Consider the following 24,995-nt stretch of genomic DNA (forward strand, 5'->3'; position numbering starts at 1 on the left):
AAGATATAATGAAGCCGAATCAAATATAGAGCGGCAGCAATCACTATGATGCAAGAGATCATTTGCAAAAAGAACCAGCACAGTTCACGTAGAAGATATGATGAAATCGCAGGGGGAAAACCTGTATATTATAATCCAGCAGCCGCCGAAGGGAGGTCTGTAATATCTGTGGCGTCTTCTCTAGAGATATTACGGAGGTAGGCCACTGCGTCTGCGGGTGATAGAAAATCTTTGTGGGAGGTACCCTCATAAATGCGTAAGCGTGCGGGGTAGAGTAATCCAAACTTGCGGCCCTCGGACACAAGTTGAGTGCAAATAGGTGAAAACGCTTTACGGGCCCGGGTCAGTTCCACCGAATAGTCCTGGAATATGAAAAGCTTGTTACCCTCCCATTGGATATCTTTCATTTTTCGGGATGCAGACCAGAATGCCATTTTATGAAGGTAGTTTAGACAGCGAAACAGTGTTACCCGTGGACGCGGTCTGGCGGGGGTGGGGACAGGGCCTACACGATGGACCCTCTCAATAACTAGATCACTGCAGTCTCGTTCTATGCCCAAAAGTGTAGGCAGGGTGACACGTACAAAATGAGCTAGTGCTGTGCCCTTAAGTGACTCTGGTAAACCCACCAATCTGATATTATTTCTTCTTGAGCGATTTTCCATATCATCTAGCTTATTCCATATTTGATAATTCTCTGTGGTAAGAGATTTTACTGAGTGATGCAGTCCCTCAATATCATGAGTTGCAGCTTGCAGCTGGGATTCAGTGTGAGAGACTCTCTGCTGTAAGTGCTGCAGCTGTGTAGTGATATCAGTGACAGCCTGTGATAACAGAGGGGCCATGGTTGCCTTTATTGCTGCCACTACATCTCCATACGTTACAGGGGCTTCAGGGTCACGGCATACCTGTGATCCTGTGATGTCTGTCCCCTCGGCCGCGACTTTTTTGGAGGCTGGGGAGGCGACTTCAGGGCCGGCGCCAGGCGCCATGTTGGTTCCCGCGCGGCGCTTTTCCAGCCTCGCATTTACGCCTGCAGGAGCCTGTGTAGCCGCAGCCATGGGCGTCACATAGCGGTCCATGCTGACCGCAGAATTTGCAGAGGGTGTGCCGGGTGATGTAGAGGCTGTAACAGCCTTGAAAAGGTTTATTGCGGTGGGCGGCGGGACGGAGCTCCTGCAGCGTGCGGCTCACTCCATGGGTCCCGGAACCGGAAGTCCCAAAACATTATTTTTAAATAATTATTTGCTGCAGCCTTCATCTTTTTTTTTTTGTGTGCTGGGTGCAGAGGATTGGCCTGGTTCGTTGGTCCGTGTTCTGCTGGAGCGTATAACTTGGGAGGTTACTGGGGTCTGGCTTGGTGTGGTTGTTCCCGAGCTTGAGCTTACTTGGTGTGATGCCAACACATTAAGGCTTTGGCTCAGGTTGTTTAGGCTTGCAGTGAGTTGTGTATTAGCGGCAGTGTTGTTGGCAATAATTCGGGAGAGGTTTTCGTTTATCAGTTGGTTGTGTTGAATAATTTGAATGAGGGCTTGTTGCTGCCGCTGTTGGTCATCCATTATTCGTTGCAAATTGGCTTGCATTTGGTGGTTGTCTGCCCTCATCTGCTCCATTGAATTGGCAATTCTGCCAACCTGAACTATCAGTCTGCCTGAGTTTCGACTGAATCTAGGCAGATGATGGGGCAGACTGGCAAGGTATTGGGTGTTGGTGTTCAGGCAGGCATAGTGTTGCGCCTGTTGTGTGGCCCAACTGCTCCAAAACTCTGGGGCCATTTGTTGCTGGGGTGGTGTTGGGCTCAATTGGGGGCTGTGGGATGTTTGGGGTGGTTGGGTTATGTCCTGCGGTGTGGTTGTCTGGGTAGGATCTATCGTTTGCAGGTGTAGTGTGTACGTATCTTGCAAGTCAGATTACTGCTGGCCATCCTCGGGCATGATGGTTGGTTCTGTATAGGGTTGAAGACAGACACTATTTAGTCAATATTTTGCATTGGTCTTTTTATAGCTTTACGTCAACATGCATTACTTCTTAATATTCATGTTGGAAATGATAAATAGATTGTGGCCTAAACTTAACTATGTAGCTCACCTTTTTTTAGAAATATGTGGCTTCTAACGTTCCCTACTCAGTTGAAAAATGTTTGAGGGAATTGTTGGACTCTGAGCCATAATTAATGTGCGAACACGAAGAACTCTAACAATTAAAAATTACTACATTTACATATTGTGTATGAAGCTTCCTTTTGTAAAACACACACAATACAATAAATGTGTTGAGCGATACACTCATACATTGTTCAAGGCAGTCAGTGGTCTTGCCAAAACTTTAATAAATATAGTGCAAAAAAATGAAAAATTTAAAAATGGTTGAAAATGTCTTAAGGTGGCCTATGTTTAGAACTGGTGATGTTGGGCATGCAAAACAATTGGATTAGACTTAACATTTATGTAGCTGTTTCTAGCAAATAAAAAAAAAATTGGTTGCTACGGCCAACATCACATCTGAAAATTAAACAAAAAAAATAACGTTACCCCCATGTGCTTGCTGTTGGTGATTATTACAAGGATGACTTTTTATTTGTAACACATTTTTTTTGGCTGTGCACAAACAGTGGGGCAGATGAATTAACCTGGAGAAGGCATAAGGAAGTGATAAACCAGTGATATGTGCAAGGTGATAAAGGCACAAGCCAAACAGCTCCAATATGTAAATTAACAGTTAGGATCTGTTTGGCTGCTGCCTTTATCACCTTGCACATATCACTGGTTTATCACTTCCTTATGCCTTCTCCAGGTTAATACATCTACCCCACTGTTTTTTAACTTATTTACAATTAATTTTTATGTTTACTCACCAGACAGCTGAGGGGATTGTGGATCCTCACTTTGTGGACTGGCCAAAATGGTTTGTGGTGGCAGGGACGACACTGTGGAGATGCGCCGTTCTGGTGGTGAGGATGCTGCTGGAGATTCAGCCTCAAGACGGCGTCTCTTGGTAGGCATCCTATGGAAAGTATCCGAGCCCTGTGATGGGTGCCTTAGTGGAGGGGGGTTTAATGAAGAAGGACCTATGTAATAAGATAAACATTAACATTCTGCTTTTCTATGTGTTTTCTGAATATGTGTATAGACTAGAGATGAGCGGGTTCGGTTTCTTTGAATCCGAACCCGCACGAACTTCACTTTTTTTTTCACGGGTCCGAGCGACTCGGATCTTCCCGCCTTGCTCGGTTAACCCGAGCGCGCCCGAACGTCATCATGACGCTGTCGGATTCTCGCGAGACTCGGATTCTATATAAGGAGCCGCGCGTCGCCGCCATTTTCACACGTGCATTGAGATTGATAGGGAGAGGACGTGGCTGGCGTCCTCTCCATTAGAATAGATTAGAAGAGAGAGAGAGAGAGATTGTGCAGACAGAGTTTACCACAGTGACCAGTGCAGTTGTTGTTAAGTTAACTTTTATTTAATATATCCGTTCTCTGCTATATCCGTTCTCTGCCTGAAAAAAACGATACACAGCAGTCACACAGTGTGACTCAGTCTGTGTGCACTCAGCTCAGCCCAGTGTGCTGCACATCAATGTATAAAAGCTTATAATAATTGTGGGGGAGACTGGGGAGCACTGCAGGTTGTTATAGCAGGAGCCAGGAGTACATAATATTATATTAATTTAAAATTAAACAGTGCACACTTTTGCTGCAGGAGTGCCACTGCCAGTGTGACTAGTGGTGACCAGTGCCTGACCACCAGTATAGTAGTATATTGTTGTATACTATCTCTTTATCAACCAGTCTATATTAGCAGCAGACACAGTACAGTGCGGTAGTTCACGGCTGTGGCTACCTCTGTGTCGGCAGTCGGCACTCGGCAGGCAGTCCGTCCATCCATAATTGTATAATTATATACCACCTAACCGTGGTATTTTTTTTTCTTTCTTTATACCGTCGTCATAGTCATACTAGTTGTTACGAGTATACTACTATCTCTTTATCAACCAGTGTACAGTGCGGTAGTTCACGGCTGTGGCTACCTCTGTGTCGGCACTCGGCAGGCAGTCCGTCCATCCATAATTGTATTATTATAATATATACCACCTAACCGTGGTTTTTTTTTCATTCTTTATACCGTCATAGTGTCATACTAGTTGTTACGAGTATACTACTATCTCTTTATCAACCAGTGTACAGTGCGGTAGTTCACGGCTGTGGCTACCTCTGTGTCGGCAGTCGGCAGGCAGTCCGTCCATCCATAATTGTATTATAATATATACCACCTAACCGTGGTTTTTTTTTTCATTCTTTATACCGTCATAGTGTCATACTAGTTGTTACGAGTATACTACTATCTCTTTATCAACCAGTGTACAGTGCGGTAGTTCACGGCTGTGGCTACCTCTGTGTCGGCAGTCGGCAGGCAGTCCGTCCATCCATAATTGTATTATAATATATACCACCTAACCGTGGTTTTTTTTTCATTCTTTATACCGTCATAGTCAGTCATACTAGTTGTTACGAGTATACTACTATCTCTTTATCAACCAGTGTACAGTGCGGTAGTTCACGGCTGTGGCTACCTCTGTGTCGGCACTCGGCAGGCAGTCCGTCCATCCATAATTGTATTATAATATATACCACCTAACCGTGGTTTTTTTTTCATTCTTTATACCGTCATAGTGTCATACTAGTTGTTACGAGTATACTACTATCTCTTTATCAACCAGTGTACAGTGCGGTAGTTCACGGCTGTGGCTACCTCTGTGTCGGCAGTCGGCAGGCAGTCCGTCCATCCATAATTGTATTATAATATATACCACCTAACCGTGGTTTTTTTTTCATTCTTTATACCGTCATAGTGTCATACTAGTTGTTACGAGTATACTACTATCTCTTTATCAACCAGTGTACAGTGCGGTAGTTCACGGCTGTGGCTACCTCTGTGTCGGCAGTCGGCAGGCAGTCCGTCCATCCATAATTGTATTATAATATATACCACCTAACCGTGGTTTTTTTTTCATTCTTTATACCGTCATAGTCAGTCATACTAGTTGTTACGAGTATACTACTATCTCTTTATCAACCAGTGTACAGTGCGGTAGTTCACGGCTGTGGCTACCTCTGTGTCGGCACTCGGCAGGCAGTCCGTCCATCCATAATTGTATTACAATATATACCACCTAACCGTGGTTTTTTTATACCACCTAACCGGGCCAGTCTGTCCATAATTGTATACTAGTATCCAATCCATCCATCTCCATTGTTTACCTGAGGTGCCTTTTAGTTCTGCCTATAAAATATGGAGAACAAAAAAGTTGAGGTTCCAAAATTAGGGAAAGATCAAGATCCACTTCCACCTCGTGCTGAAGCTGCTGCCACTAGTCATGGCCGAGACGATGAAATGCCAGCAACGTCGTCTGCCAAGGCCGATGCCCAATGTCATAGTACAGAGCATATCAAATCCAAAACACCAAATATCAGAAAAAAAAGGACTCCAAAACCTAAAATAAAATTGTCGGAGGAGAAGCGTAAACTTGCCAATATGCCATTTACCACACGGAGTGGCAAGGAACGGCTGAGGCCCTGGCCTATGTTCATGGCTAGTGGTTCAGCTTCACATGAGGATGGAAGCACTCAGCCTCTCGCTAGAAAACTGAAAAGACTCAAGCTGGCAAAAGCACCGCAAAGAACTGTGCGTTCTTTGAAATCCCAAATCCACAAGGAGAGTCCAATTGTGTCGGTTGCGATGCCTGACCTTCCCAACACTGGACGTGAAGAGCATGCGCCTTCCACTATTTGCATGCCCCCTGCAAGTGCTGGAAGGAGCACCCGCAGTCCAGTTCCTGATAGTCAGATTGAAGATGTCAGTGTTGAAGTACACCAGGATGAGGAGGATATGGGTGTTGCTGGCGCTGGGGAGGAAATTGACCAGAAGGATTCTGATGGTGAGGTGGTTTGTTTAAGTCAGGCACCCGGGGAGACACCTGTTGTCCGTGGGAGGAATATGGTCGTTGACATGCCAGGTGAAAATACCAAAAAAATCAGCTCTTCGGTGTGGAGGTATTTCACCAGAAATGCGGACAACAGGTGTCAAGCCGTGTGTTCCCTTTGTCAAGCTGTAATAAGTAGGGGTAAGGACGTTAACCACCTCGGAACATCCTCCCTTATACGTCACCTGCAGCGCATTCATAATAAGTCAGTGACAAGTTCAAAAACTTTGGGTGACAGCGGAAGCAGTCCACTGACCAGTAAATCCCTTCCTCTTGTAACCAAGCTCACGCAAACCACCCCACCAACTCCCTCAGTGTCAATTTCCTCCTTCCCCAGGAATGCCAATAGTCCTGCAGGCCATGTCACTGGCAAGTCTGACGAGTCCTCTCCTGCCTGGGATTCCTCCGATGCATCCTTGCGTGTAACGCCTACTGCTGCTGGCGCTGCTGTTGTTGCCGCTGGGAGTCGATGGTCATCCCAGAGGGGAAGTCGTAAGCCCACTTGTACTACTTCCAGTAAGCAATTGACTGTTCAACAGTCCTTTGCGAGGAAGATGAAATATCACAGCAGTCATCCTACTGCAAAGCGGATAACTGAGTCCTTGACAACTATGTTGGTGTTAGACGTGCGTCCGGTATCCGCCGTTAGTTCACAGGGAACTAGACAATTTATTGAGGCAGTGTGCCCCCGTTACCAAATACCATCTAGGTTCCACTTCTCTAGGCAGGCGATACCGAGAATGTACACGGACGTCAGAAAAAGACTCACCAGTGTCCTAAAAAATGCAGTTGTACCCAATGTCCACTTAACCACGGACATGTGGACAAGTGGAGCAGGGCAGGGTCAGGACTATATGACTGTGACAGCCCACTGGGTAGATGTATGGACTCCCGCCGCAAGAACAGCAGCGGCGGCACCAGTAGCAGCATCTCGCAAACGCCAACTCTTTCCTAGGCAGGCTACGCTTTGTATCACCGCTTTCCAGAATACGCACACAGCTGAAAACCTCTTACGGCAACTGAGGAAGATCATCGCGGAATGGCTTACCCCAATTGGACTCTCCTGTGGATTTGTGGCATCGGACAACGCCAGCAATATTGTGTGTGCATTAAATATGGGCAAATTCCAGCACGTCCCATGTTTTGCACATACCTTGAATTTGGTGGTGCAGAATTTTTTAAAAAACGACAGGGGCGTGCAAGAGATGCTGTCGGTGGCCAGAAAAATTGCGGGACACTTTCGGCGTACAGGCACCACGTACAGAAGACTGGAGCACCACCAAAAACTACTGAACCTGCCCTGCCATCATCTGAAGCAAGAAGTGGTAACGAGGTGGAATTCAACCCTCTATATGCTTCAGAGGTTGGAGGAGCAGCAAAAGGCCATTCAAGCCTATACAATTGAGCACGATATAGGAGATGGAATGCACCTGTCTCAAGTGCAGTGGAGAATGATTTCAACGTTGTGCAAGGTTCTGATGCCCTTTGAACTTGCCACACGTGAAGTCAGTTCAGACACTGCCAGCCTGAGTCAGGTCATTCCCCTCATCAGGCTTTTGCAGAAGAAGCTGGAGGCATTGAAGAAGGAGCTAACACGGAGCGATTCCGCTAGGCATGTGGGACTTGTGGATGCAGCCCTTAATTCGCTTAACAAGGATTCACGGGTGGTCAATCTGTTGAAATCAGAGCACTACATTTTGGCCACCGTGCTCGATCCTAGATTTAAAGCCTACCTTGGATCTCTCTTTCCGGCAGACACAGGTCTGCTGGGGTTGAAAGACCTGCTGGTGACAAAATTGTCAAGTCAAGCGGAACGCGACCTGTCAACATCTCCTCCTTCACATTCTCCCGCAACTGGGGGTGCGAGGAAAAGGCTCAGAATTCCGAGCCCACCCGCTGGCGGTGATGCAGGGCAGTCTGGAGCGACTGCTGATGCTGACATCTGGTCCGGACTGAAGGACCTGCCAACGATTACGGACATGTCGTCTACTGTCACTGCATATGATTCTCTCAACATTGATAGAATGGTGGAGGATTATATGAGTGACCGCATCCAAGTAGGCACGTCACACAGTCCGTACTTATACTGGCAGGAAAAAGAGGCAATTTGGAGGCCCTTGCACAAACTGGCTTTATTCTACCTAAGTTGCCCTCCCACAAGTGTGTACTCCGAAAGAGTGTTTAGTGCCGCCGCTCACCTTGTCAGCAATCGGCGTACGAGGTTACATCCAGAAAATGTGGAGAAGATGATGTTCATTAAAATGAATTATAATCAATTCCTCCGCGGAGACATTGACCAGCAGCAATTGCCTCCACAAAGTACACAGGGAGCTGAGATGGTGGATTCCAGTGGGGACGAATTGATAATCTGTGAGGAGGGGGATGTACACGGTGATATATCGGAGGGTGAAGATGAGGTGGACATCTTGCCTCTGTAGAGCCAGTTTGTGCAAGGAGAGATTAATTGCTTCTTTTTTGGGGGGGGTCCAAACCAACCCGTCATATCAGTCACAGTCGTGTGGCAGACCCTGTCACTGAAATGATGGGTTGGTTAAAGTGTGCATGTCCTGTTTTGTTTATACAACATAAGGGTGGGTGGGAGGGCCCAAGGATAATTCCATCTTGCACCTCTTTTTTCTTTTCTTTTTCTTTGCATCATGTGCTGATTGGGGAGGGTTTTTTGGAAGGGACATCCTGCGTGACACTGCAGTGCCACTCCTAGATGGGCCCGGTGTTTGTGTCGGCCACTAGGGTCGCTAATCTTACTCACACAGCTACCTCATTGCGCCTCTTTTTTTCTTTGCGTCATGTGCTGTTTGGGGAGGGTTTTTTGGAAGGGACATCCTGCGTGACACTGCAGTGCCACTCCTAGATGGGCCCGGTGTTTGTGTCGGCCACTAGGGTCGCTAATCTTACTCACACAGTCAGCTACCTCATTGCGCCTCTTTTTTTCTTTGCGTCATGTGCTGTTTGGGGAGGGTTTTTTGGAAGGGCCATCCTGCGTGACACTGCAGTGCCACTCCTAGATGGGCCCGGTGTTTGTGTCGGCCACTAGGGTCGCTAATCTTACTCACACAGCTACCTCATTGCGCCTCTTTTTTTCTTTGCGTCATGTGCTGTTTGGGGAGGGTTTTTTGGAAGGGCCATCCTGCGTGACACTGCAGTGCCACTCCTAGATGGGCCCGGTGTTTGTGTCGGCCACTAGGGTCGCTTATCTTACTCACACAGCGACCTCGGTGCAAATTTTAGGACTAAAAATAATATTGTGAGGTGTGAGGTATTCAGAATAGACTGAAAATGAGTGTAAATTATGGTTTTTGAGGTTAATAATACTTTGGGATCAAAATGACCCCCAAATTCTATGATTTAAGCTGTTTTTTAGTGTTTTTGGAAAAAAACACCCGAATCCAAAACACACCCGAATCCGACAAAAATAATTCGGTGAGGTTTTGCCAAAACGCGTTCGAACCCAAAACACGGCCGCGGAACCGAACCCAAAACCAAAACACAAAACCCGAAAAATTTCAGGCGCTCATCTCTAGTATAGACTACATTCTTACCTGCATCACCAGCATCTGCATCTCTTGGCAGTGTGGGTTGTGGCCTGGCTGTGCTGAGTCTCTTTCATACTGTAGAAATATGAAGAATGTCCATATGAACATACTATTATGTTTATATGTTTATGCAAAATCCTTATTGTGATGTAAACATATAAGGAACCTGATGAGAAGTAAACAAAACTATGCTTATGCTTTTCTGCCTAACTTCATTGGGTGTGTATAGTTCAATTATGAAACAATTACACCAACCAATCCATACACAAAGGTGCAGAATTCACAATATTATACTACTTAAAACCCAAACGTGGAAGCTTAACACAACCAGAATATTGCTCTGTATTTTAAAATTTTTGCTGCTAACAACCAAACACTACCCCCAAATATATGCGCAAAATTGTAAGCATCAAAAACAAATATGCATGAAAAATCACATCAACCACACAAAGGACAACCCAGAACAACACACAATAACCATAAGTCCATTGAAAATATTTTTAAAAACAAAATTTGCAAAAACACATGACTCACACTTCTTATAAAGACACCAACAACAATTTACTTTTGTATTAAAACACCAGAAAAAGCCCAAGGCCACCTGCTAAATTGACAATACAAAGGATATAAACATAACTAGTTTTGATTAAAACTACATCACCAACACATTAGAAGAATGAACCAACTTACAATCACAATTAGCTAGAAGACAATTCAGACAACTAAGGACAAAGCCTGCCTTGGGCGATCCGAATCCCGGACATGAGTCGCACCAACCACTTCTGGCGGAATAAGAGTACGCACAGGCTCCTCCCAATCCCGATATGATGCTCGCAAGGGGTGTCCACCCCCTGTTTGGCAGGCTGATTTAGCCTCCTTAGACATCTTAGCCTTGGCACGGCGCTTGATGTCGTAGAATCGCTTACGACACGTGTCCTCGGTCCTCCTCACCAAACCCTCACTATTAACTGCCGCAATGACCTTCCCCCACAGAACACTCTTCCTGCATGAAGAAACCATTGCAGCATCATGGCCAAACAGCTGTCGATGATGCCTCATCAGCTCCCGCACCAATGCCATATTCTCTGCGTAGCTGAATTTGACCTCGTGCGTATAGCTAGTGGAGAGGTGAGAGGAAGGTGTGTTTGGAGTTGGTGAGTTGTTAGGAGTTTTTGGCGGTTTTGAGGAGGTTCTTTGCGATTGTTGAGTGCTGTACTGTGTGTGTAAGTAGTCTTGTCATACTTGTTGTGTAGTTATTTAAAAGTCTGTCTAGTTTTTTGTCTTTGTTTTTTTTAACATCTATTGTCATTGTTTGTGAGTGAGAGTGTGTGTGTGTGTGTGTGTGTGTGTGTGTGTGTGTGTGTGTTGTTTGTGTTTGTTTGGTGTGTGGTGTGTAGTGGTAGTGGAGGAGTGTGTTTACTGTTTTTTTTTCTCAGTGTTATTTGTCCTGAATATGTCCCAGTTAGAGGTGAGTGTGGTGGAGGAGGTGAGTGAGAGGGAAGAGGTGAGTGAGGTGGAGGAGGTGAGTCAGGTGGAGGAGGTTAGTGAGGAGGAGGGGGAGGTTGCTGCTGCAGCCTCGACTGATAGTGACAGTGATGGTGCTGTGGCTCCGCAGCCACGCAACACTACAAAGACGGACCACAATGTCAAATTCAGCTACGCAGAGAATATGGCATTAATGCGGCAGCTGATGAGGCATCATCGACAGCTGTTTGGCCATGATGCTGCAAAGGTTTCATCACGCAGGAAGAGTGTTCTGTGGGGGAAGGTCGTTGCGGCAGTTAATAGTGAGGGTGTGGTGAGGAGGACCGAGGACACGTGTCGTAAGCGATTCTACGACATCAAGCGCCGTGTCAAGGCTAAGATGTCTAAGGAGGCTAAATCAGCCTGCCAAACAGGGGGTGGACACCCCTTCCGAGCGTCATATCGGGATTGGGAGGAGCCTGTGCGTACTCTTATTCCGCCAGAAGTGGTTGGTGCGACTCATGTCCGGGATTCAGATCGCCCAAGGCAGGATGGGGAGTTATTTTTTTTGGTTTATTTATAATTAAAACATCTGTGCTTTGTCCTTAGTTGTCTGAAATATCTTCTAGCTAATTGTGATTGTAAGTTGGTTCATTCTTCTAATGTGTTGGTGATGTAGTTTTAATCAAAAATAGTTATGTTTTTATCCTTTGTATTGTCAATTTAGCAGGTGGCCTTGGGCTTTTTCTGGTGTTTTAATACAAAAGTAAATTGTTGTTGGTGTCTTTAAAAGAAGTGTGAGTCATGTGTTTTTGCAAATTTTGTTTTTAAAAATATTTCAATGGACTTATGGTTATTGTGTGTTGTTCTGCGTTGTCCTTTGTGTGGTTGATGTGATTTTTCATGCATATTTGTTTTTGATGCTTACAATTTTGCGCATATATTTGGGGGTAGTGTTTGGTTGTTAGCAGCAAAAAAATGTGAAATACAGAGCAATATTCTGGTTGTGTTAAGCTACCACGGTTGGGTTTTAAGTAGTATAATATTGTTATTTCTGCACCTTTGTGTATGGATTGGTTGGTGTAATTGTTTCATAATTGAACTATACACACCCAATGAAGTCAGGCAGAAAAGCATAAGCATAGTTTTGTTTACTTCTCATCAGGTTCCTCAAATGTTTACATCACAATAAGTATTTTGCATAAACATATAAACATAATAGTATGTTCATATGGACATTCTTCATATTTCTACAGTACGAAAGAGACGCAGCACAGCCAGGCCACAACCCACACTGCCAAGAGATGCAGATGCTGGCAATGCAGGTAAGAATGTAGTCTATACACATATTCGGAAAACACATAGAAAAGCAGAATGTTAATGTTTATCTTATCACATAGGTCCTTCTTCATCAAACCCCCCTCCACTAAGGCACCCATCACAGGGCTCGGATACTCTCCATAGGATGCCTACCAAGAGACGCTGTCTTGAGGCTGAATCTCCAGCAGCATCCTCACCAACACAACGGAGCATCTCCACAGTGTCGTCCCTGCCACCACAAGCCATTTTGGCCAGTCCACAAAGCGAGGATCCACAATCCCCTCAGCTGTCTGGTGAGTAAACATAAAAATTAATTGTAAATAAGTTAAAAAACAGTGGGGTAGATGTATTAACCTGGAGAAGGCATAAGGAAGTGATAAACCAGTGATATGTGCAAGGTGATAAAGGCAGCAGCCAAACAGATCCTAACTGTTAATTTACAGATTGGAGCTGTTTGGCTTGTGCCTTTATTACCTTGCACATATCACTGGTTTATCACTTCCTTATGCCTTCTCCAGGTTAATTCATCTGCCCCACTGTTTGTGCACAGCCAAAAAAAATGTGTTACAAATGAAAAGTCATCCTTGTAATAATCACCAACAGCAAGCACATGGGGGTAAAGTTATTTTTTTTTGTGTAATTTTCAGATGTGATGATGGCCGTAGCAACCAATTTTTTTTTTATTTGCTAGAAACAGCTACATAAATGTTAAGTCTAATCCAACTGTTTTGCATGCCCAACATCACCAGTTCTAAACATAGGCCACCTTAAGACATTTTCAACCATTTTTAAAGTTTTCATTTTTTTGCACTATATTTGTTAAAGTTTTGGCCAGACCACTGACTGCCTTGAACAATGTATGAGTGTATTGCTCAACACATTTATTGTATTGTGTGTGTTTTACAAAAGGAAGCTTCATACACAATATGTAAATGTAGTAATTTGTAATTGTTAGAGTTCTTCGTGTTCGCACATTAATTATGGCTCAGAGTCCAACAATTCCCTCAAACATTTTTCAACTGAGTAGGGAACGTTAGAAGCCATATATTTCTAAAAAAAGGTGAGCTACATAGTTAAGTTTAGGCCACAATCTATTTATCATTTCAAACATGAATATTAAGAAGTAATGCATGTTGATGTAATGCTATAAAAAGACCAATGCAAAATATTGACTAAATAGTGGCTGTCTTCAACCCCATGCAGAACCAACCATCATGCCCGAGGATGGCCAGCAGGAATCTGACTTGCAGGATACGTACATACTACACCTGCAAGCGATAGATCCTACCCAGCCAACCATGCCGCAGGACATAACCCAACCACCCCAAACATCCCACAGCCCCCAATTGAGCCCAACACCACCCCAGCAACAAATGGCTCCAGAGTTTTGGAGCAGTTGGGCCACACAACAGGCGCAACACTATGCCTGCCTGAACACCCACACCCAATACCTTGCCAGTCTGCCCCATCATCTGCCTATACTCAGTCGGAACTCAGGCAGACTGATAGTTCAGGTTGGCAGAATTGCCAATTCAATGGAGCAGATGAGGGCAGACAACAGCCAAATGCAAGCCAATTTGCAACGAATCATGGATGACCAACAGCGGCAGCAACAAGCCCCCATTCAAATTATTCAACACAACCAACTGATAAACGAAAACCTCTCCCGAATTATTGCCAACAACACTGCCGCTAATACACAACTCACTGCAAGCCTAAACAACCTGAGCCAAAGCCTTAATGTGTTGGCATCCCAACAACTAAGCTCAAGCTCGGGAACAACCACACCAAGCCAGACCCCAGTTACCTCCCCAGTTAGACGCTCCAGCAGAACACGGACCAACAAACCAGGCCAATCCTCTGCACCCAGCACACAAACAAAAAAAAAAGATGAAGGCTGCAGCAAATAGTTATTTAAAAATAATGTTTTGGGAATTGTTTCACTAAAAATGCCTGTGTTCAAGGTAATAAATTATTCGCACGCAATATGTGTATTGTTTAATTTGCTAATGAGTGACAGTGTAAGTTATACATTTAATTGCCTAACTGTAAACACCATGAGAAATAACAAACAATAACGCAACACAAACAGAATTAAGACCTATAAAACATTTTATAATAGTGGTTAGGCAAGGTTATTTATGACTAAATAATGCTTATCGTTAAACGCAGAATCACTTCTTGCCTTACCTGCCTCCCTACATAAGTACTCACAATGTCGCCAGATGTTTCTAAATCACCTACTTGCTGACTGTTTTCTTCATCAACAACATGTGGCAGATGTTGGCGCAAACACATGTTATGAAGAAAACAGCAGCAGAACACAATCCTAGTCACCTTTGAGGGACTATACAACAAAAGCCCTGCAGACTTATCCAGACACCGAAACCTAGATTTCAGCACCCCAAAACATCTTTCTATCACATTCCACGTGGACTTATGTGCATTATTATAATTGTGTTCAGCAGGAGAATCAGGTTGGGACAATGGAGTAAGGAGCCAAGAGTAGCAGCCATAACCACCATCACCTGAAAGACAGATATAGGCAAAATTAGGACATGTGGTTTATGGGAAATAAAATAAAAAAATAAGGAGGTTGAAGTTACCACACATACACACAACACACTTGGAACATACCCAGCAGCCAGCCATCAGGCATTTGTCTGGCCTCAAACTTATCATAGAGGGAAGACTGACTGAGGATGAAGGAGTCATGGCAGCCGCCAGGGTAACCCGCAACAACACTCATAATTGTTAAATTTACATCACAAACCACTTGGACATTAGTGGATTGGCCCAGATGTCTATTGGTATAAATATATTGCCTGCCCCTTGGTGGGCTCAGCTCAACGTGTGTGCAATCTATGGCACTCAGCACATTGGGCATGCCAGTAAGCTCATAAAAAGCTACACTGACTGCATGCCACTGCGACTCCTGGGTAGGGAAGCAGATAGAGGCATCTTTGTGGGCATCCAATACATCCAAAACCTGAGTGGACATTACAAAATATAAGGTGAGTGTCATGACCTGTAATCAATACTATGTTATATTACATAACAGAAGCACCACTTAGACATAGACATATATGTATGTTTTAACTCACCTGAATTAAATATTTTGAAAAGGTGGGCTGTGAGAAACCAATTACATCGCCAGTCACAGCATGGAAGCTGCCAGTAGCCATAAAGTGCAACACAGCCAGGAGTTTGTGCAGGCCTGAGACAGAGCGAGAGCGTGCTGTCTCAGGGTCTAGGTCCAGTTTGACAAGGTCATACAGATGGAAAATGTTGTTTCTATTTATCTGGAACATCTGTATAACCTGGTCATTGGCCAATGCGTTCAAGTTTAAACACCCCCTAAAAAAAATGAGGCCTACGCAGCCTCCGCGGAACCTGTACAATCTACCAACCATGTTCACTTTCCTGGCCCTGGTTTATTGTTGCCTCATGGAGCAGTCTCAGGTATCCCCCAGCAAACAAGAAATCAGCACTACACACGGCAGAAGCCATTTCAGAGTGAGAGATGTGAAAAATGTTCTTGGGTCCCTTTTAATGGTCAAAAAATTCAGCTGTGAGTAATGTATAATTGGAAACACATGTAAACACGCTTCTCAAAAGCAGGTCTACTTTTTTTTAGTCTTTTTTTACGATTTGAATTTTTTCACGGCCGCACATGCATTTTCACGGTAGAGATTTCAAATACGAATGCATAGTAAGTGACCGAGTTCTATACCTAAACAGCCGCGTTTGACCGATGGTGTATTAATTCGTATTTTTACTACACAGCCGAAAAAAATATGAATGCCCTTATCACTGCCGAGATTTGTGTTTAGTAAATTCCCGAGATGACACTTTGAACAAAAAACACCAAATCGGTCAAAATCAGCAGCTTAGTAAATATACCCCCAGGGATGTATTTTAATTCTCTCACCATTCAGGGTAATGTTGTGATGTACAGTATTGCTTAGTAGTTGACAGGCAGCCTGGCTTGTCATCCTTGGCAAGGTTGTGTAAAAAACAGATGTTTGTCATCCAAGTGTTTTTCTCATTCTTCTGGCTAGTGTGACAAAAACAGAATTTTCAGAAAATTTCACTGAGTACGTATATTAATCAAATACTGTAATTTACATGCACTCACAGAAATACAGAAGTAGTTCATAAGACATATAATTTTGTGGCTAGCATTACGATTGAATTATGATAACATTATGATGGAACTTATTTTTCTACAAGTGCAATCTTGCTGGAGCTGTATGGTTTAGCACATAGGCATGAGTAGGGTCTTTTTTGGTATGTGTATGGTGAAGCCACACTCCTAGACAGCCATGTCTCCCATCTTGGCTCACTCACCTCTTCCTAAGGCCAGCTGATATGGTAGAGATGGATTGGATTGCCTGTTGATGTTACTGCCCCTCTTTGTTTATTCACTGATTGTTTGGGTTGGCACTGCATAAGGGGTGTTCAGACATACACACCACACACTGTGTGAAGGTGTTGGCTAAAGCCATGGAGCTTTCAGAAGTGGCGGCTCAAAATACATTAATATTAGAAGGAAAAATTTGAAAAAAATCAGTTTACAGTTGAAATATAATCTCAGCATGATGCCGGCATTAATAGCTTCAACTGACATTGATCAGGAATTGATACCACCTCTCTTTTCTTCTTGTCATTTACAGGAAATAATGACTGCTACTCCCAGTGTTTACTTCATGTCTTGCATTTGTATAGCCCAGATTTAAAACCAATTGTAGGTAAATGACTACTACTCCCAATGATTTCTACATATCTTTCATTTGCATGGCTCAGATTTAAAAACTATTATAGGTAAACACAATTCAAGCATCACTGCATATTATTGTATTCTGATGTATTTTCTGTAGTTTATAGAAGTATAGACACAATTGATAGCTATGTGGTGTGCATTGCTTGTTTGTATAAGGTCATATGTTGCTGGTGATTCTAGTATGAGAGTATTGGGGGTTGAGTGGTATCATTGCATACACAGCCTAACAAGTAAAATTGGGGAATTAGAAATGATTGCGCTTAATGATCAATATGATATCATAGGCATTACAGAGACATGGTGGGATGATTCTCATGACTGGACAACAAACTTGGAGTGGTACACTCTCTTCATGAGAGATAGGACTAATAAAAGGGGAGGGGGTGTTTTTCTTTATGTTAAGCCATTCTTAAAAATGTATTTAAAGGGGGTTATTTATGAGGGGACTGGAGACAACATGGAGTCATTATGGGTTGAGATTTTGAGTGGAGTTAAAGATACAAAAAAGCTTTTAATAAGGACATGCTACAAAACAGCAGATATTAGTGTGGCTGACGAATTACAACTCTTGCAGCAAATCAAAAAAGCTGCAGGAATGTGGGAGGTCATTATCATTGGGGACTTTAATTACCCAGACATAAATTGGAACACTGAAACAGTAAATACAGCTAGAGGGTGACAGGCTCTTAAACATGCTAAAAGATCATTACTTGTTCCAGGTAATCAAGGAACCAACTAGACTTAGGACTATACTGGATCTCGTACTAACTAATAATGTGGAGATGATATCAAACACTACAGTAGGGGAGACCTTTGGAAATAGTGATCATAATATGATCACATTTGATATCAGCTTTCAAAAACAACACTATAGGGGTCTAAATAAGACTTTTCACTTTAGAAAAGCTAATTTCAACATGCTGAAACAGGCAATGAATTACATCAATTAGGAAATTGTATTCCATGGTAAGAATACAGCTGGAAGGTGGGATATTTTTACAACTTTGATCAATAAGTACACTCATTTGTTAATTCCCAAGTTCAACAAAAACAGGGGTAGTAAATTCAAACCGATGTGGCTTAATTGGAAGGTCAAGGAACTAATAGATAAAAAGAGGCATACTTTCAAAGCATTTAAGTCTGACGGTAAGGCGTAATCATTCCAGTACTACAAGGAATGTAACAACAAATGCAAAAAAGAAATCAGAGCAGCTAAAATAGAAAATGAAAAACAAATCACCAAGGAGAGTAAAACAAAACCCAAAAGTTATTTAAGTATATAAGCAGTAAAAGGTTAAAAAAAGGAGAATATTGGACCATTAAAGGGTGAGTTGGATGTCTTAATTATTGATGATAGGGAAAAAGCAGATTTATTGAATAAATTCTTTTAATCAGTATTCATGATAGAGAGGACCGGTTGGCAGGAGTAGTGCACAACATACTGTATGCTATGATAACGACCCGTTGCTAAGTACTTTGTTAAATAAAGAAGTGGTCTGGGAAAGACAGTCAAATTAAGATAAATAAATCTCCTGGGCTGGATGGACTTCACCCCAGGATCTTATGAAGCTTAATTCAGAGCTATCAAGGCTCTTATACTTGATTTTCAGTGAGTCAATTACATCAGGAATGATACCGAAGGACTGGCGTATAGCAGAGGTGGTCCCAATATTTAAAACATGAATTAAAACTAATCCTGGTAACTATAGGCCATTACGTTTTACATCTATAGTGGGGAAAATACTGGAAAATATAATAAGGGATAGCATTCTGGAATACTTGGATTCTTCCAAGGTTATTAATAGAAATCAGCATGGTTTTGTGAGATACAGGTCATGTCAAACTAACCTTATTAGCTTCTACAACCAGGGATACCCTAGGAAACTTTTGGAGGATTCCCTTGAAAGGGTGGCTACGAGAGAGAGGAGTTATCTCCTCTCTACGACCACCCATTCGGGAGCATCAAATGAAAAAGCATGACAACAACCAGATTATGCCTTTTGTAACAAAATTTAATGCATACGCAGAGGATGTTAAGAAAATTATAAAGAAAAACTTTGGACTTCTGAGTTTAGACAAAGTTCTTAACCCTTGCTTAGGAGATTCGGCAAGGGTAATATTTCAAAAGGCAAGGAATTTAAAGAACCACCTATCTCCCAGCTTTTTTCAGGCCAGCGCACAATCATTGGTTAAGAAAACCTGGTTAAACCAAAGTGTAGGCTGTTTTAGATGTGGTAAGGCTAATTGCATTACTTGTAAATTTATAATACATAGAAGCATCTCCTTTAAATCAGCAGCACTTGGACTCGAATTTGGCATTGAGACTTTTATTGTCAGCAGACATATGTCATTTATCTGATAAGTTGCGCATGTGGAAAACAGTATGTGGGGAGGACGATTAGGAGCCTGAATATCAGGTTTCTTGAACATAGAAGAAATGTCCTAAAGAAGAATGTTTATCACAGTGTGTCCAGATACGTAACTCATCATCATGATGGCAATGTTGACTTGCTAAAAATACAGGGTATTGAATCTGTGGCCCCTACTCCTAGAGGGGGTGACAGGTTCAATAAATTATGCACAAGAGAAGCATTCTGGATTTTCAATCTGGGCACTTTGGTGCCCGATGGTTTAAATGAAAATATGGAGATCAATAACATCAGATAATTTCCAAGTGCGGGTTAAATAATTGGTTTTTATTCTTTCTCCTCTCTTCTTTCTCTTTTTCCCTACCCCCCCCCCCCCCCACCCCCACGCTTTATACCCACTTTTATTGTGGGAACTGCTTTGGAGTCAATAATGACAATGATCCCAATAGGGTGATAATAACCGCTATGCTGTTGGGTCTGCTGTCATCAAATGAAATTTATTAATCTAATAAAATTAAGGAGCGCAGTGTTGAACGGGAGTTATTATTATTTTCATTCCCTTTCATTATTGCTCTCTAGACACATTTGATACATTTCTTTCGACTATATTATATTTGTCATTCGCTAGATTTATATATATTGTTATATATAATGGATGAATAAAAAAAAAATAGAAACTAATATTAAATGTTGTAGCCTATTGTGGGTGCGATGGGGATTTGAACTCGGGACGTTGTGTGTAATAACGCAGAGCTTTAGACCACTAGACTATAGTGGAGGCTATGCAAGGGATAGGGGTTTTTTTATAGACTTGTTGTCTCTGATTGTAATTAGTGAGTGTGTGCCATCACCTCTGTCTTCCGATGATTAGAAATTTTAGAAATTGTAGAAAGTATTTTATTGCATCTGTATTGTTATATAATAAGTCCACCTTATATATTTATATTTATATTGTAAGATTATGATTCTTATATTATATTGGTCGTTATGGGATTGAAAGCTACTAAGCACATGTGAGATATAATTAGTGATTACTCAGGTGTGACTATGCAGGTAATTTATAATGTGATTGGTCCCCTGAAGCTTAAATATCATGCAGGACAGCCCCGTTTTATCCTCTGACGAAACCGCATACCTACAATTGCGGAGAAACGCGTAAGTACTGGGGCTTACCCTTTACTGACGTCCTCCTACATTGATGCCAGCGGTATAAACTTACCATCATCTTTTACAACTACCATTTATTTGGAAGCTGACTACCTTATGAGATTCTCCAGTGCATCCAGCACTAAGGAAAGGTGCCGTCGCCCGACTGTGACAGCTATCGACAACAAGGGCCGTCCACAGATGACAAGCAGGCACGATTCTGGCCGTGAGAAAAGTGGACACTTTTGCTTTTTGGCCCTATAAGCACAGCGGGAGTGGACATACAAGTCCTGTATGTACGGACAATAAGGCTCAACATCAAATGTACCTGGCCGTCTGCGGAACTAACAGCGGGAGTTGAAAGTAGGCCGCCCGGCTGATATATAAAGAGATCTCGAAGAGCATGTGCAAATGCTCACAGCTGTACTAAAATGGTAAAAATCATCAGTTGTTCTTTCAATTCAGGACAGATTACTTTGATCGGGACTTAACATTGGGAATATTCCTTTATTATGAATTATTAATTTGGATATAGTGGAAGTGTCCGTTCAAATAAGGTTCTTTCCGCTGCAGTAGGGGGAGTTTTTATCTTTTTATTTTATATATATGTGCATGTGTTTATTTTATATGTAGTAAAATGGATATATATACAGCTATATGTGCTCTCTGATAATATATTGTCACTTTTGTGCTGTTTTGTTGGTGGGCAGGTCAGTACTGTCCAGTTGAGAGCTGCTTTTTCGATACAAACGACCAATTTTATCAGTTAGGTGGTTAGGAGGCTCTGGAATTAATTGTTTTCTTTCTTTCTTATTTAAAATGAAGTGAGAAAATGTTAAAGAACTGCGCTATTCCGTCATGCAACCTGACAAACTGGTAGCTGCTATGAACTGTTTGTGGGTGCACTACACGGACCCACTAGAAGGAAGATATGTGTTAAAAAATAGTTCAGCGCTCACCAAGGTTTGTATGGGTGAATGAATTCTATGTATACTACAACTTGGGTATCCACATTGTATGGGATAAATAAATATAATAACACATCAGTTGTAATTTCAGTAAACTCTGTACCGGTATTAATCAATTAAGCCTTTTAATATTTTACTAATCTACCCTTTTTAAATAAAATAAATCACAGAGTTTACTGAAAATACAACTGATGTGTTATTATATTTATTTATCCCATACAATGTGGATACCCAAGTTGTAGTATACATAGAATTCATTCACCCATACAAACCTTGGTGAGCGCTGAACTATTTTTTAACACATTAAAATGAAGTGAACTTGGGGTAGGAAACACTATTTGTACTTGGGTGAGTAATTGGCTGTATAACAGTGAGTGTTGGTTAATGGGTTGTTCTCTGAATGGGCCTCAGTGGTTAGTGGAATACTTCAGGGTTCTGTACTTGGGCCACAGCTGTTTCACATATTCATTAATGACCTAGGAGTGGGCCTGGAAAGCACAGTGTCAATTTTCACAGCCAATACTAAACTGTGTAGAGTAATTCAGACAAGGATGTTGAGTCTCTACATGATGACTTAACTAGGCTGGAGATCTGGGCAGACAAATGGAAAATGAGGTTTAATATAGAGGTATGAACTTTGGAACTAAGAACAATCAGGCTGCCTACAAATTAAATGGGGAAAATGTAAGGATAATGGTAGTTGAAAAAGATTTGGGAGTGCTCATCGATACTAGACTTAGTAGCAGTACACAATGTCAAAATGCAGCAACAAAAGCAAATAAGGTGTTAGCATGCATTAAACGGGGAATAGAGACAAGGGATGAGAATGTAATCCTGCCACTGTATAAATCATTGGTATGGCCACACCTAGAATATTGTGTAAAGTTCCAGACACCTCACTACAAAAAAAGATATTTTGGAACTCGAAAGGTTTCAGACGTGAGCCACCAAACTGGTTAAGGTATTAGAGGCACAATATTATGAGGAAAGCCTTACAAGGTTAGACATATTTACACTGGAAAAGAGACATAAAGGAACAATACAAGGATTTATCAGACAATCTGTTTATTAAAAAAATGCTACACGTGGACATCCCTTGAGGTTAGAAGAGAAAAAATTTCATACACAGCAGAGGAAAGGGTTCTTCACAGTAAGAGCAGTCAGGATTTGGAATTCACTGAGAGAAAAGCTAGCAATGGTGGACTCAGTCAACAAGTTTTAAAATGGATTAGATAAATTCCTAACTTAAAGAAATATTCAAGGATACAGTATTTAAATGAGGTAACATTTTATTTAACAAAATATTAAATTTTATAAAACATGTTGAACTCGATGGTCATTTTGTCTTTTTTCAGGCTCATCGACTATGTAACTATGCCTGCTTTTCAATATTTAAGGGTCATTAGAAGGCTGAAAGGCTTTTGTCTGGAAGTGCAATAATATTAGAAGTGCAAAAGTTTAAAAGTGATCTTTACATTTTAAACATAAGGGGTATTCAATTAGCTCCTGTAATCTCAAAGCTAATCAATTCACCCCCTGCCTATTCAATTGAGGCCCATTTTTGCCTGTTTTAAGACATTTTTGACAATGCCTTTTAACCTTTTTTATTTAGTAAAAAGGCATTGGTGAAAACTCCCTCAAAATCTGTTTTCGCAGGTGCAGGTGAGAAAACATGTGGATTCACTGACCCGCAGGTTTTTAGCTCCTGACAAATTTTTTGCCTATGCAAAAAAAGGCCCTGATATTAAATAAGATGAATTGCCATTCACTCTAAAAATAGCAAAAAGTCCAGTTTTTTCACTTTGGTAAAAAAAATGGACCTAATTGAATAGCCCCATAATCTCACTGTATAGAAGAACTGCTTTAAACAACAACTGTGAATTTACTAACTCTTTAACACAGAAACCAACTGTATGTATAACCTGGATGCTCAACACTGAACTCATTGTTTGGTTACTGCAAAACATTTCTTGCTTATAACTATTTGTACTGGCTTTTTCTTTTCATAACAATCAGGATGCATATCTGCGCCAATTTGCCTTTATATACAGTATCTGTTAGCCTTGTCTGATTTATCAGTGTCATTTGTCATGACTCTCATCCCTCACCTCTAACTTTGTCAACTTTAGTATCCACTTTCTGCGCCCATTACCTAATTTGCTCAGTGGGGCATAGTTAATGAAGGCATACTGGGCTGATGTTTGCATCATCAAATACAGTGTAATTTATCACATTTCATCAGATAAACATTCAACTCACTGGTAGTCTGTATTAAATAGCCATAGTATTTCTTTAGATGCAAACTAGGGTCAGCAGTGTTGACCAATGTGTATTCATAGATACAAATTGTTAATTTAATTAAGTGTTTAAAAATGAACAGCTACTGTAAATCACACCAGTAAACAGGTATTTAAATGTTCAACTTTAATAATTGCAACTTCTTTATGCTCAAAGCATAAATCACTTTAGTTTTATTCCAAACACACCATGTACTACAAATTGCTTTCCTTCATTAAAATACAAGGAATTTTCTCCAAAACAATTACGTCCTTCATTCTCCCTTCAACTCACCCCTCTGTAAACATTGCCGCCTCAATTAAACACTACTCTCTTATTAACACTCAAGCTTTTTGCTGATCTTTATGCTTTGACAATAACATCCACAGCCTGTCACTAGAAAAACAAAACATTCACAAATGTCCTAGAACTGTATTTTTCTCTTCTGATTTAATTAGCTAGTGAAATTTAACCAAAACTGGACCCCAACCACTTGCCCCACTCACATTCACCTTATGCACAGCAGTATATAAATCCAGCAAATGTCATAAAAAATCACATGTCTCCCATCACTCTCCAAATCACTAAAATGTGCCTTATGGAATAACTACCATTCATCTTCAACCTGCTGGCTACAACAGAAACATAATCCACACAATTAGACATACAGTATGGTTGTTTCCACTTCACACACACCCCCATGCCTGGCAACAATAAAGGAGGTTAGTTTGGAATACCACTATCCCAATTATTCACATAAACAGTTCTACCACAGGTTCTATCACCCACACTCACATCATTTGATGTTAATTCTATCATAACTTCCACTCCTTTCTCTTGTGTTTTGCAGTAATCACCCCTATCACCTAGAGCTGGTGACAGGGGGGTCAAAGGGGACACCTGTACATGGCCCCAAGGATCATAGGGGCCACAAGGATATGCCACTCAGTGCCCGGCAGGGGGGTGTGAACTGTCTTGTCCAAATAGGGCAGTGAGCTGTAGGCAATATGGTCACAGCCTCAGAGTGACAGAAGCCTCTCACACACAGTGACTGTGTGGCACCATTGTGCACCCATAAGATGGGGTGGGGGAGCAAGGAATGCAGCATGGAGTTTGAAGGGAGAGACAAAC

Source organism: Pseudophryne corroboree, chromosome 2 (assembly GCF_028390025.1).
Source record: "Pseudophryne corroboree isolate aPseCor3 chromosome 2, aPseCor3.hap2, whole genome shotgun sequence".
Classification (NCBI taxonomy): Eukaryota; Metazoa; Chordata; class Amphibia; order Anura; family Myobatrachidae; genus Pseudophryne; species Pseudophryne corroboree.